The sequence below is a fragment of the Heptranchias perlo genome, chromosome 10 (genome assembly GCF_035084215.1).
Source record: "Heptranchias perlo isolate sHepPer1 chromosome 10, sHepPer1.hap1, whole genome shotgun sequence".
In the NCBI taxonomy this organism is placed as follows: domain Eukaryota; kingdom Metazoa; phylum Chordata; class Chondrichthyes; order Hexanchiformes; family Hexanchidae; genus Heptranchias; species Heptranchias perlo.
Genome location: NC_090334.1, coordinates 5,583,380 through 5,597,578, shown reverse-complemented (window position 1 = coordinate 5,597,578; position 14,199 = coordinate 5,583,380). Strand labels below are relative to the sequence as shown.

Here is a 14,199-nt window from a genome sequence, read left to right as displayed (position 1 = left end):
TGTTTTATATTTAAGGGAATACAAGCCTCGTTCATGCAACCTGTCCTCATAATTTAATCCTTTTAGTCCTGGTATCATTCCGGTGAACCCCCTCAAGGCCAATACATCCTTCCTGAGGTGCGGTGCCCAGAACTGAACGCAATACTCCAGATGGGGTCTGACCAGAGCTCAGTACAACTGTAACATCAATTCCATCCCTTTGTATTCCAGACTCCTTGAGATAAAGGCCTTTTAAATTATTTTTTGTACCTGTTCACCAGCTTTCAGTGATTTCTGTACTTGGACCCCTAAATCTCTGCTCATCCACAGTTCCTAGCTTCTCACCATTTAGATAGATCAGAGTATTTTCTTTCTTAGCACCAAAGTGTATGACCTCACACTTTCCCACATTGAACTCCATCTGCCACAGTTTTGCCCACTCACTTAATCTATCAATGTCCCTTTGCAACATTGTACTCCCCTCTACACTATTTCCACCTAACTTAGTGTCATCATCAAATTTAGATATACGGCTCTCTATTTCTTCATCCAAGACATTTATAAATATAGTTACAAGATGACCAGTACAGATTCCTGGGGGACACGACGAGTCACATCCTGCCAATTTGAGTCCATACCCATTATCCCTACTCACTGTCTTCTACCTCCTAACTAATTCCCTACCCATGTCAATAGGTTACCTCCAATTCCATGCGCTCTCATTTTTGCTAATAGTCTGTTATATGGAAATTGTCGAATGCCTTCTGGTAGTCCATATAAATAATATCCGTAAACATTCCCTTATCTGCCTTATGACCTCTTCAAAAAATCCAACCAGATTAGTCAAACATGACGTACCCTTTACAAATCCATGTGGCTCTCTCTGACCCAGTTCATATTTATTCCAAGTGCTCAATCACTCTGTCCCTAATGACAGATTCTAGTAGCTTCCCCACAACTGACTGACAAGCCTCTAGTTACTTGGTTTCTCTCTCCCACCCTCCTTAAATAAGGGAGTAACATTAAGAAATTTCCAATCTAATGGCACAATTCCTGAATCAAGAGAGCTGTGAAAGATTATGACTAATGCTGCTGTATTTTTGATGGCAACAACAATAATTGCCTGGGCACGAGTCTCTGAAACTCCTTCCCTGAACCTCTCTGCACTTTACAAAATATTCTTGAAACCCACCTCTACAACCAACTCTTCGTTCACCTTCTCCTAACTCTCCCACAAAGCCTTTTCAACATCGAGGACGCTGTATAAATGCAAGTTGTTTGCAGCAACCTTGCTACTAACGGCCTCCGTCAAAAGCAGTGAGAAAGAGCAGTTCCCAGTCCATCATTTTCAAATCTGTAGCAGCTAATCACAGGCACCACAACCCAAATGTTGGGAGAAGCTACATGATCCCTCCCCAAGATGTGAAGCCAAAGGTGATACAAAGTACACATTTCTGTTTAAAAACGGTTTTGGATTTTTGGGGCCCAGTTTGCACTTGGAGATTTTCTAGCCACTCAACTCAAAAAAAACCACTGGCTGGTCAAAATCGACATTCCTGATAACTCTGAAAGTAAACGTGAAGTGCAGTATTTTTATCCTTATCCCATAATCTAGGCTCACCCGACACTGCACTGCCGTCTTTCTGAGGAGACATTAAACCGAGGCCCTTTCTGCTCTATCAGATGGATGTAAAAGAGCTCATGGCATTATTAAAAGAACAGGGGAGTTGTCCTAGTTCTGGCTAACATACTTAATTGGAGGAGGACCAATTTCAGTGGATTGAGAACGGATCTGGCCCTCGTAAAATGGTATCAAAGATTAGCAGGCAAAACTGTAATCGAACAATGGGCGGCCTTTAAAGAGGAGATGGTTCGGGTACAGTCTAGGTACATTCCCAGGAGGGGGAAAGGTAGGGCAACAAAAGCCAGAGCTCCCTGAATGATGAAAGAGATAGAGTAAGATTGATGTCAGGTTGAGAATACAATTGAGAACCAGGCTGAGTATAGAAAGTTCAGAGGGGAAGTGAAAAAGGAAATAAGAGGGGCAAAGAGAGTAAGAATAGTCTGGCAGTCAACATAAAAGGGAATCCAAAGGTCTTTCATAGGCATATAAATAATAAATGGGTAGTAAGAGGAGGGGTGGGGCTGATCAGGGACCTAAAAGGAGACCTATGCATGGAGGCAGAGGGCATGGCTGAGGTACTAAATGAATACTTTGCATCTGTCTTTACCAAGGAAGAAGATGCTGCCAAAGTCACAGTAAAAGAGGAGGTAGTTGAGATACTGGATGGGGTGAAAATTGATAAAGAGACATTAGAAAGTCTGGCTGTACTTAAAGTAGATAAATCACCCGGTCCGGATAGGATGCGTCCTTGGTTGCTGAGGGAACTAAGGGTGGAAATTGCAGAGGTGCTGGTCATAATCTTCCAATTGGATAAATACTTGAAGGGAAAAAAATTGAAGGGCTACGGGGATAGAGTGGGGGAATGGGACTAACTGGATTGCTCTTATAAAGAGCTGGCACGGGCTTGATGGGCTGAATGGCCTCCTCCTGTGCTGTAACCATTCTATGATTCTATGAACATTTATCCTTCAACTAATACATCCAAAAAAAAGATTATCTGGTCAATTACTTCATTGCTGTTTGTGGGATATTGCTGAGTGCAAATTGGCTGCTCCTACACTGATCCCTCCGCACTCCATCTCCTCTCCTGGGAGACCTAAAACCGAGTGTAGACAGGCGAAGCGGGGTCAGAGGGCAGGTGATATTTGGATCAGGATGTGCAGACGTAATTCAGTCCTCATTTTAAAGTCAGATACATTTCGTCCGTGTTTTTGTACAATATTTGATTTTAAATTATTTACAGTTAAAGCAGGCAAGAGTTGTTGGAACGGAGGAGTTTTTATGTCATAGAGGCCAAGGAGCTGGGAGGCTTGGTTTGGAAGTGCTAGAGCGCCATATTGGCAGGAGGTAGTAATTAGTGTGACCAGATTACTTGGAAGTTTCCATTTTAAATATAGACGTAGGAATTATAATGGAAATTTATCTACCGACAAATTTTAATCTATTATAGTTAAATTTGGTAATGATACTATGCTATAGGCCAGGTTACAAGTATAAAGAAGATACCTAGTATTCAAAAAGACCTGAACCATTTAAGCAGAGGGGTTTAAAGTCTGTAAGTGCCTTACTTTGGTCAGCACCATCGGTGGCGGGATTGGCGAGTGTTTCATATACACTGGGTGCCTGTAACGCAGTGTTCTTTGCCACAAAACTAATCTTCCTCTACTTGATCAGCACAAAAAAAATGTGAAAATGCTTCCTGGGGTGATGCTGTCCATCCTGCCGGCTCCTAATCTCAGGAGAGGCACAAACACCATCGTTTTCCGTGAAGAAGCAGACAGGAACACAAGGAATAAACACTGGTGCACCCTTGGCACACGGGTCTTTTATTGCGGTTAGTTCTGTACAGAGGTGAAGTTAGAGCAATCAAACTGCTCCAGGGATCATTCTACAGCAGTGAGTGTTTCATGCAATTCTCATCCCTTCTCTCTGAAATGCATAGTTTAATGCAAGCTGCCTCATGCATCTAGAAAACATTTAGCACTGTAATTCCATTAAAAAAATTCAAATAACAAATTTAGATAGCAGAATGTTATAAACCCAGCACATCACTGCCTTATTGAACAGACAGATCGGAGGACTGAGGCACTGTGCTGCAGTGCAGCAACCAGCAAAAGACACGACCCACGCCAGCTTGAATGAGGCAGTGCAGATGGTTTGCACTGGGAGAGGAGCGTGTGACAGACTGCACTGTGGCTGAAGCCTCCTTCAGGCAGATACAGGAAGTACCAGGTTACCCATCTCTGAAGCTTCCTAACCAGATTTTTAGAATGGATCAGCTTGCAGTGTAAACCAGCAACTTGCCTGCAGACATCACCAATGTGTGTTTGAAACTACACCAGCAAACAACTCCGGCCAGTGCCCAAATGGGACTCATTCAAGGGGGAGGATGTTAATGCTGGGAAATAGGTCAATTTTCACTGCTCTCATCCATTGCCCTATCAAGCACTCCCAGGGCAGGTCAGAGATACTGCACACAGGACTGATTGGGGATAGGATGAGAGCATAGAGCTGGTCCATTAGGCAAACAGCCTTTCCCTGTGTAAAAAATCTTGTTAAAACTCCCAGCACTGCAGAGTAAGAGGGCCAGACAGAGAACACCAACTAACTGGAAGTACCAAAAGGCAAGCCAGCACGAGCTGGGTGAGCAGCTTAACCCTGTCCTTCCATACATTTTCTGCCTTGAACCTTTATTATCTCCCTCCATCAAAAGCTACAGCTCAGAGAGGGAAGGGGGAGAAGATAACACTACTTACACCTCAGGGAGAATGGGACAGACCCCACTACCCACAGCATAGGGGAATGGGACAGACCCCACTACCCACAGCATAGGGGAATGGGACAGACCCCACTACCCACAGCATAGGGGAATGGGACAGGCCCCACTACCCACAGCATAGGGGAATGGGACAGACCCCACTACCCACAGCATGGGGGAATGGGACAGACCCCACTACCCACAGCATGGGGGAATGGGACAGACCCCACTACCCACAGCATGGGGGAATGGGACAGACCCCACTACCCACAGCATGGGGGAATGGGACAGACCCCACTACCCACAGCATGGGGGAATGGGACAGACCCCACTACCCACAGCATAGGGGAATGGGACAGACCCCACTACCCACAGCATAGGGGAATGGGACAGACCCCACTACCCACAGCATGGGGGAATGGGACAGGCCCCACTACCCACAGCATGGGGGAATGGGACAGACCCCACTACCCACAGCATGGGGGAATGGGACAGACCCCACTACCCACAGCATGGGGGAATGGGACAGACCCCACTACCCACAGCTCAAGGAGGGAGAACAGACCCCACTATCCACATTCCAGGGAGGGAGGGGATAACAGACCCCATTACTCAGGGTGATGGGGGGGGAAGAACACTATTGCTCACAGCTCAGGGAGAGCAGATCGCCCCAGCAACAGCTTGGTGGGGGAGTAGATGCCTGACTCTCTCTGCTGCTCCCAAACTTGCCACTAGGAGTACTTGGGCTAGCCCCTACCTGTGGAACACTCCCTCCTTGCAGAAATGCATCTGCACCCTGGCTCCCTCTCTGAGACACTGGTGGGCTGACCCAGAGAGAAAGCTGGAAAAAACCCAAACGTACGTACAGCCTGTGAACCACAGCAAACCAGTAGCAGAGTGAAAACTGTCCACAGATTCACTACTGATCACAGGGTGAAATTACCAGTGGAAAGGAACGGTAAACACACATGGAACCAATGTCTGACCTAGAACTGGTGCCCCTCCTCTCCTGCATCAGCCCTCTTGTAGTCACTGTCCTGCCAGCTGTACAGCACGATGCCTCATTCTCTCCAGCTCTTACAACAGAATCAGCTTTGTCGGCTGAATGATAATGAACAGGATGGTACATCTGCCGTATATTTTAATTCCTATTGCTCAGTGTCCATTAATGCATAATTAAACATTGGACCGATTTCATTACAGACCTAGCTACTGTATATAATACATTTTTGAACATGCATAATTAAAAACTCGGCCTCCTTCGCCCTGGATTCTTGTGGTCAGTTCGAGGTTCCGCCGATGTTTATCTGACATTTTCCAGTTGAATTCCTGCACACATTCACACAGCGTCGAGTCCCAAACCCAAGGTGCCGACGGATAGCAGACCCTCGGTAACTCAGGCAGGCACCTGGCCCACTAAAAAGGAGCATGCGCAGTCCATAGAAAGTGTGCCGTGCTCAGACATGAAATACCTGGGATGTGCCTGCTTTGGGTATTGTCCAGATAGCAGTTTTGCCTCCTGCCTATTTTCCGATGCCTGTGGGCATTGCAGTGCTACCGCAGGCTGTTCCCGGCTTCCGCGAGGAGTTGAAGTGGCGGCTGCCTGGAACTGGCCAAGCATTACACCCTTGATGGTCACAGGTATCGCTGGCCGGTCTCACTCCAGCCAGGCATAGAGCAATCCCAGTGCCCCTAGTTTAAAGGTTTCCAACACTACAAGTCAGCCTGTTCCAGAATAACTAGGTTGAGGTCTGTTTGGTCATTTTTCAACCACCCCTCCGAGCCCCTCCTCTCCTCTCCTATACTGGTACAGCATCACTAACACATGTACAACAGTTATTGCTACTAATGGCAGGTACTCTAAAATCATATGGCTTTATTTGCATTTTAATGTGACTACAATTTGTGCTAAGTTTCATTTGTAAGTGAAACCCAGGAGGTATTTAATAATCTTATCCAAAGCTGAATTATTTTGCAAAGCGCTATCTACTTTTTAAAAAAAAAAGAACAGGGACAGTTATACTACAATCTGATCTCTGTGAAGTTAGTCTCAGCCAGCGTGAGGGATGTTGCAAGACAGGTCTCGTGATAACTGCAAAAAGCCTCCTGTAAAGTGCCGTGATGCTCACTAAATGGCACTAAACCCACCCTCCTCGCTGCAAAGGGTCACAGAACGACAAGGTAAGTAAACCGAGCCAGTGACAATCAGTGACTGTGTATCGATCTCCATAGTTGGTGGCAGCTGCTCTGCTCTAAAGAATGAGTGAAACCCACCAGCTCCTGGCTCTGCTTTCAGGCAGTGCAAGTGTAAAGAGCTGATCTGTCGATGAAGAGCCTCGCCTCATTAGGACTGCAATCAAACGGCAGGATCACTGTCGTGTGCAGAGGTTGCAGCTTCAACTTCAACCAACGCTAAACGTGGGTTATGTAAATCGGGAGTAGAGGCGAAGTTCCTCCCCCGAGGAGTCCGAGTCTGCAAAGTCCAGAGTCAGGCTGCGTTTACACTGTAACTGCAGCCTTGGTGGAGAGAGAAACCGCTCTGCACCGGCAATACAGCTGCAGCATAAATACAAGTACTACTGGACACTGCAATACAAACTCTACAGACAGGTGGGTCTCACTGTCTTATATAAGAGCAACAGATACAATCCCCAGGACAGAGGATTCGTGGAGCCGATGCTCCCCTCCCTCCCTCGGCCTGCTCCCTGACGTTCTATAAAGATGGTCCACTAGCTGATAGAGTAAGTAACCTTTCTGGGCTTCCAATACGTGTAGATTTCTGATATGTTATCAGTAATTGTTTTTAGAAGCTGCTGGTAATTGTTCAGATGGCCGTTAGGATCTATTTAGTTCATGGAGAGCGAGGTTGGACGCTCGCCTGCTCCAGCTGCTAGGACAGCCGCCCCCACCCCCAACTCGATCGGTTTTCTGAAGCTCCATATAAGGATTCACCACCTTCCCTCAAATCCAAGCTAGCATCAAGATTCATTGCAACCAAAGTTCAAGAGAAGCGATGGGAGACTGAGGGTACAGGTACGAGGCTCTAATTTCTATCCTTACATTCCTCAAGCCAGCCTGCTGGATAAACCTGAATTCTGGTTAGTTCATTAAGCTACGCCCCGTTAAAAAAATATTTTCGGTTAAACCGCTCATGGCAAGCTCCGCTAACCTCATGCACTGCCTCTAAGGTTTGGCACTACAGCTGCTACTGAAGCACTAAAGTGGTGTGGAACTATACATCTCCAAATGGAAGACATTGGTGATTTTGTTGTTCTGTTTTTTTTTAAAAACTTGTCGTGACACTTTTTTCTCACGTTATAATATTGCACAGCCCGAACTCTTATCTAAATGAATATTAAAAATAAAAAAAATGCGAGTTTGAAAAAGATCTAAAAATTAGGGGGAAAAGGATAGCACTCTATTCTACTGACACTGCGCTATGTACAAACAGCTCAAAAACCTTCTCCAGCCCCAATGCTTCCGCTATCACTAGTCTAACAGGGCTCGGAATCAACACAAACCAGGCCCAGTGAAGCTTGTTAAGGGGCTGATGTTGGTGAGAACGAGACTGCCCAGACAGGCGACTGATTGTATTCTGATGCCTGTTGCCCTGCCCTCACATATAGGAAGCTTCTTGTGCAGGCTACAAACTTTGGGGCGACTATATCCTATTTATTTTTTTAAAAGTTAGTTTCCACGTGGTTGACGAATGTTTGAAATGTTTTTTGCTGCTGTGGATCAGGGACTTGCATGAAGTAATTGGTTCTACAGCCTGCCATGGTGACCCGATATCCAAGAGGCTCACTATGATGCACCATTAAATGCTGCTATCCAAGATGGTGCACACTGCCCCCGTTTGGAAACTGGCATCTCTCAGCCTAACAGCAGAACCTGAAGCCTACAACTCTCATTGCACGATATTCAACAGGTCTCTTGCTGCTGTTCTTTTGATCTCGAATGCAGGAAATCTAATAGCACAACTCCAAGGAGAGGCACTCCATTCCCTCACAGATTCAGAAAATATTCACTGGTATCCACCTGTCATGGGCTCATGGACCAATTTGGTCTGATTAGGAGAAAAACACTTCCCTCTGCTCCACACAACCAAGGCCCCTTTTACAGCAGGAAGAAACAAAGCACCCATTGTCTGCACCCTGCCCAGCCCACTGCACTCTTAATCCCAGCTCCAACCGATCCTCAATACACCCAGCGTTTCACAGCTCCCCAGATGACATGTGGTGTCCAACTGCCCAATCTCCCCGGACCAACCTCTCTGTGCCCAATCTCCCCGGACCAACCCCTCTGTGCCCAATCTCCCCGGACCAACCCCTCTGTGCCCAATCTCCCCGGACCAACCTCTCTGTGCCCAATCTCCCCGGACCAACCTCTCTGTGCCCAATCTCCCCGGACCAACCTCTCTGTGCCCAATCTCCCGGGACTAACCTCTCTGTGCCCAATCTCCCCGGACCAACCTCTCTGTGCCCAATCTCCCCGGACCAACCTCTCTGTGCCCAATCTCCCCGGACCAACCCCTCTGTGCCCAATCTCACCGGACCAACCTCTCTGTGCCCAATCTCCCGGGACTAACCTCTCTGTGCCCAATTTCCCGGGACTAACCTCTCTGTGCCCAATCTCCCGGGACTAACCTCTCTGTGCCCAATCTCCCGGGACTAACCCCTCTGTGCCCAATCTCCCCGGACCAACCCCTCTGTGCCCAATCTCCCGGGACTAACCTCTCTGTGCCCAATCTCCCGGGACTAACCTCTCTGTGCCCAATCTCCCGGGACTAACCTCTCTGTGCCCAATCTCCCGGGACTAACCCCTCTGTGCCCAATCTCCCCGGACCAACCCCTCTGTGCCCAATCTCCCGGGACTAACCTCTCTGTGCCCAATCTCCCGGGACTAACCTCTCTGTGCCCAATCTCCCGGGACTAACCTCTCTGTGCCCAATCTCCCGGGACCAACCTCTCTGTGCCCAATCTCCCGGACTAACCCCTCTGTGCCCAATCTCCCCGGACCAACCTCTCTGTGCCCAATCTCCCGGGACCAACCTCTCTGTGCCCAATCTCCCGGGACTAACCCCTCTGTGCCCAGTCTCCCCGGACCAACCTCTCTGTGCCCAATCTCCCGGACTAACCCCTCTGTGCCCAGTCTCCCCGGACCAACCTCTCTGTGCCCAATCTCCCGGGACTAACCCCTCTGTGCCCAGTCTCCCGGGACTAACCCCTCTGTGCCCAGTCTCCCCGGACCAACCTCTCTGTGCCCAATCTCCCGGGACCAACCTCTCTGTGCCCAATCTCCCGGACTAACCCCTCTGTGCCCAGTCTCCCGGGACCAACCTCTCTGTGCCCAGTCTCCCCGGACTAACCTCTCTGTGCCCAGTCTCCCGGGACTAACCTCTCTGTGCCCAATCTCCCCGCCAATTCACAGACAATGTACAGAAAATGTACAGCAGGTCAGTCCATATCCGGAAGAGGGAAGACTGGTTAGCATTTCGGGCGAGAGGCTCAGAGCAGACCAGACAGTAACTCGCTGACAGCCTTGCTGTGTATTTGCAGCGTTTTTAATTCTGATTTGCGCTGCTGGGGTCGGGGGTGGGGGGGGGTGTTTTTTGTTTAATCTCAGTGAGGGCGGCAGGCAGTTAATAGGGTGGAGGGAGATGAAGCGCGATCGGTGAGCTCTGTGCCAGGTGGTATGTTAGCGGATCGCACAGGCTCAGTCTCCTCCCAGCACATCCTTAAATACCCAACGGTTATGAACCCAGATCAGCAATTGGACACTAGTGCGGCTGTTACATTGCTTCCTTCAAAAAGGAAGGCGAGTCATTCTAGAGAAGTTAGCAAGAGACGAGCGAGCACTGGCAACTAAATGCAGGGGGAACTTAATTTCAGACGCAATGGTGTCTAGTCATGTGGTGCAAACAGAAGCCTGTTTGTCAAAAGAGCCATCGTAAGCGGAGATGCAGAGCAGCAATACCTGGGCAGGTAAGCTGCTTGGCAAAGCCTCTGGCGATGAGGAGCTCACACCAAGACAGGGGCAAATTGTGTATTTTTAAATGACAATTCACACAGAGATCAAATGGCCTTGAAGTTAAAATCAATAATGCCCAACACAGGCACTTTGATAACAATTATATCCAACCGGAGTAGGCTTGATATGATTGCCATCCTCACCGCCCTGCACCAATTTTGGACCTGTGCCACAGCTTGGCTGGGGACTTTGTTCTCCCATCCACTCTTTTCAAACTCAACATTGACACAAAATGTGGCCAGCTCCTGCCTGTGGGTAAAGGAGGCTAAAAATTACGGGTCAGACACCAGATCGCTCAAGAGTCACAGTCTGTGTAGAGCCCAGCTGGGTGAGTCCGTGGAACTTCAAGCAGCAGCCCCAGTGTTGTGTTTGAACAGTAACTCGGGGTGGGTCGAAGGTCTCAGTGCAGTTCAGAGGTCAGTGATCAGCACCACATCGCCTTTCCTCGTTCAGATGGTAAACAGCGACAGATCGACAGCCCAGAACGGTCAGTTGTTAATCCAGGTCACTTGAGATCGCACTGCTTCTTCAAACAAAAGGAGGGGCAGGGAGTGCCTGTGGTTGTGGCAACTTCCCAGCAGCAGCCGTTGTGACACAGTTGTTTTCCGCAGTGAAGGTTTTGTAACCCAGATCTCAAATTGCTCTCCGGAACGAGAGCGAGGAATCATCAACCTGGATTTGGGAAGAACAGGCAATCAGCGATAACGGATTCCATATCATTTCCGTTCATTCACTCCACCTCCCTGGGAACACAAAGAAAAACTTACAGCCCAACAAGTTCCAAATTGAGATGGGGGGGGGGGGCCAAGAGTGGGGGGGGGGGGCCAAGAGTGGGGGGGGGGGGGCAAGAGTGGGGGGGGGGGGGCAAGAGTGGGGGGGGGGGGGGGCCAAGAGTGGGGGGGGGGGGTGCCAAGAGTGGGGGGGGGGGGTGCCAAGAGTGGGGGGGGGGGGGCCAAGAGTGGGGGGGGGGGGCCAAGAGTGGGGGGGGGGGCCCAAGAGTGGGGGGGGGGGCCCAAGAGTGGGGTGGGGGGGGCCCAAGAGTGGGGGGGGGGGGGGCAAGAGTGGGGGGGGGGGCAAGAGTGGGGGGGGGGGCAAGAGTGGGGGGGGGGCCAAGAGTGGGGGGGGGGCCCAAGAGTGGGGGGGGGGCCCAAGAGTGGGGGGGGGGGCCCAAGAGTGGGGGGGGGGACATGAGTGGGGGGGGGACATGAGTGGGGGGGGGGTGGGGACATGAGTGTGGGGACATGAGTGTGGGGGGGGGTGGGGACATGAGTGTGGGGGGGGGTGGGGACATGAGTGTGGGGACATGAGTGTGGGGGGGGGGTGGGGACATGAGTGTGGGGACATGAGTGGGGGGGGGTGGGGACATGAGTGGGGGGGGGTGGGGACATGAGTGGGGGGGGGTTGGGGACGTGGGGACATGAGTGGGGGGGTGGGGACATGAGTGGGGGGAGGGTGGGGACATGAGTGTGAGGGGGGTGGGGGAGGGGGTGAGTGCGAGGGGTGTAGTGAGTGGGGGGGGGTGTAGTGAGTGGGGGGGTGTAGTGAGTGGGGGGGGGTGAGTGTGAGTGGGGGGGTGAGTCTGAGTTGGGGGGTGAGTGTGAGTGGGGAGGTGAGTGGTGGGGGGGTGAGTGTGAGTGGGGGGGGTATGTGAGTGGGGGGGGGGGGGGTGAGTGCGAGTGGGGGGGGTGAGTGTGAGTGGGGGGTGAGTGTGAGGGGTGAGTGTAAGGGGTGAGTGTGAGTGGGGGGGGTGAGTGGGGAGTGTGAGTGGGGGGGGGAGTGTGAGTGGGGGGGTGAGTGTGAGTGGGGGGTGAGTGTGAGTGGGGGGGTGAGTGTGAGTGGGGGAGGGGGGTGAGTGTGAGTGGGGGGGGGGTGAGTGTGAGTGGGGGGGGTGAGTGTGAGTGGGGGGGGTGAGTGTGAGTGGGGGGGGTGAGTGTGAGTGGGGGAGGGGGGTGAGTGTGTGTGGGGGGGGGTGAGTGTGTGTGGGGGGGGGTGAGTGTGAGTGGGGGGGGGGTGAGTGTGAGTGGGGGGGGGGTGAGTGTGAGTGGGGGGGGGGTGTGAGTGTGAGTGGGGGGGGGGGTGAGTGTGAGTGGGGGGGGGGTGAGTGTGAGTGGGGGGGGCCCTTTCGCCCTCAGTCACATGACTCTCCCCAGTATCCCACAATGCAACGCGGCCGCAAACTTCTCGCCGACCCTTACCGGCCGCCGGGCCCCCCGAGGCCGCGCTTCTCTTGTTCTCCCCACACGGGGCTCTCCTCTGGCCGCCATTCCGTTGCCTGAACTTCGTTTCACTTCTGCCTTCAGCCTCCTCTCTCGCCGCTGCTCTCTGCCGCCGCCATCTTCACCTCCGCTCAACCCGCCCGCCCCCGCGGGCGCGCGCCCGCCCACTGGTCCGCGCGTTCTCAATTCATCAATCTGATTGGTCAGGCTCAACGTCAATCATAGCTGCCACCGGAAGCAGCCCCGCTTTGTCTGACCGCCATTGGGAGGACCGCCTTCTCTGCCGGTACCGGATTGGTCAGCGCCAACGTCAATCATTTCACGCAGCCACAACATCGCCCTTACCCGGACCCGCGATTGGTCCACACCGCCCCGCCCCCGCCGCTCTGGGGCCTGGCGGCTCATGATTGGTGAATTCTACTGTCAATCATAAGAGCGCCTTCATTCGAGGCACCAATGCAGCCGGAGTCAGACTTGTGTGGGCCCCGCCCCCTGGTCATTCCCCTCCCCCCCCCCCGGCTCCTCCCCCTTCGTCACCCCGGTAACCAGGCCCCTCCCCCGTGTGAAAATTATAATCTCAAATTTACTTCAGTTAATCCCAATCCCTGAGTGAGAGAAATATTGAAAACCCCTCAATCCTCAATCCTCAATCCCACCCCCACCCCGGTCATGAGCTAAATGTTTGGTCTCAGTTTGTCTTAGCATCAAAACAGACCAGGACCGACCCGGGCTTCCAGGCTCAAGACTCGGCCTGAGCGGCCCCTGGCCCTCAGACCCACCCCGAACCAGTCGTGTTATCCGTCGGGCGAGGAGGGAAGGACCGGAGCGAGGCAGGCAGGCTTCACACCGAAAGCGTAAAAATACACAAGGCGACAGCGACGGGATCGACAGGCCCCATCTCCAGAACACTGGGAGCGACGACGCCTCCAGCACCCTCGACACCGGGAGCAGCGCCGCACAGAGCGGAGACCGGGAGCAGCGCCTCAGGGAGCGCAGACCGGCCCCGGGACACCACCTGCACGTTCCCCTCCACGTCACACACCATCCCGACTTGGAAATATATCGGCCGTTCCTTCATCATCGCTGGGTCAAAATCCTGGAACTCCCTTCCTAACAGCACTGTGGGAGAACCGTCACCACACGGACTGCAGCGGTTCAAGAAGGCGGCTCACCACCACCTTCTCAAGGGCAATTAGGGATGGGTAATAAATGCCGGCCTCGCCAGCGACGCCCACATCCCATGAACGAATAAAAGAGAATTCTGCCATCTCGTCCAGGCTTGGCCCTCCAAAATGCTGTGTTCCTCCGGTTCTGGCCTGTTCATCCCCCACCATGGGTGATAGGGTCGTCAGTTGCCTTGGTCCCGCTCTCTCCCTTGACCTCTGTCCCTCCACTAAAAACCTTCTCAAAAACCCATCCCTTCAGCTAAGCTTTCCGTTACATTTCCTAATCTCTCCCTCCAGGGCTCAGCATTCATTCCCTATGCCTTGGGTCATTTTCTCCATTTAAACTTCTCTGCCAGTCAAGGCTGCTTAAACTTACGTGTTATTTTTTATAGTTCTTTTTATTATCGGTGAGTGAACTCAGCACTG

At 51.7% G+C, this 14,199-nt stretch overlaps 1 long non-coding RNA gene across 1 annotated transcript; it reads right to left on the bottom strand.

Moving 5' to 3' along the window:
• Nucleotides 1-3,396: 3,396 nt before the first annotated feature.
• Nucleotides 3,397-12,788, bottom strand: LOC137326248 (uncharacterized). The gene is made up of 2 exons (XR_010964148.1): nt 12,587-12,788; nt 3,397-11,063 (listed from the first exon to the last, which is right to left on the bottom strand). It is a non-coding gene; the product is annotated as an uncharacterized lncRNA (long non-coding RNA).
• Between the last annotated feature and the right edge of the window lie 1,411 nt (nt 12,789-14,199).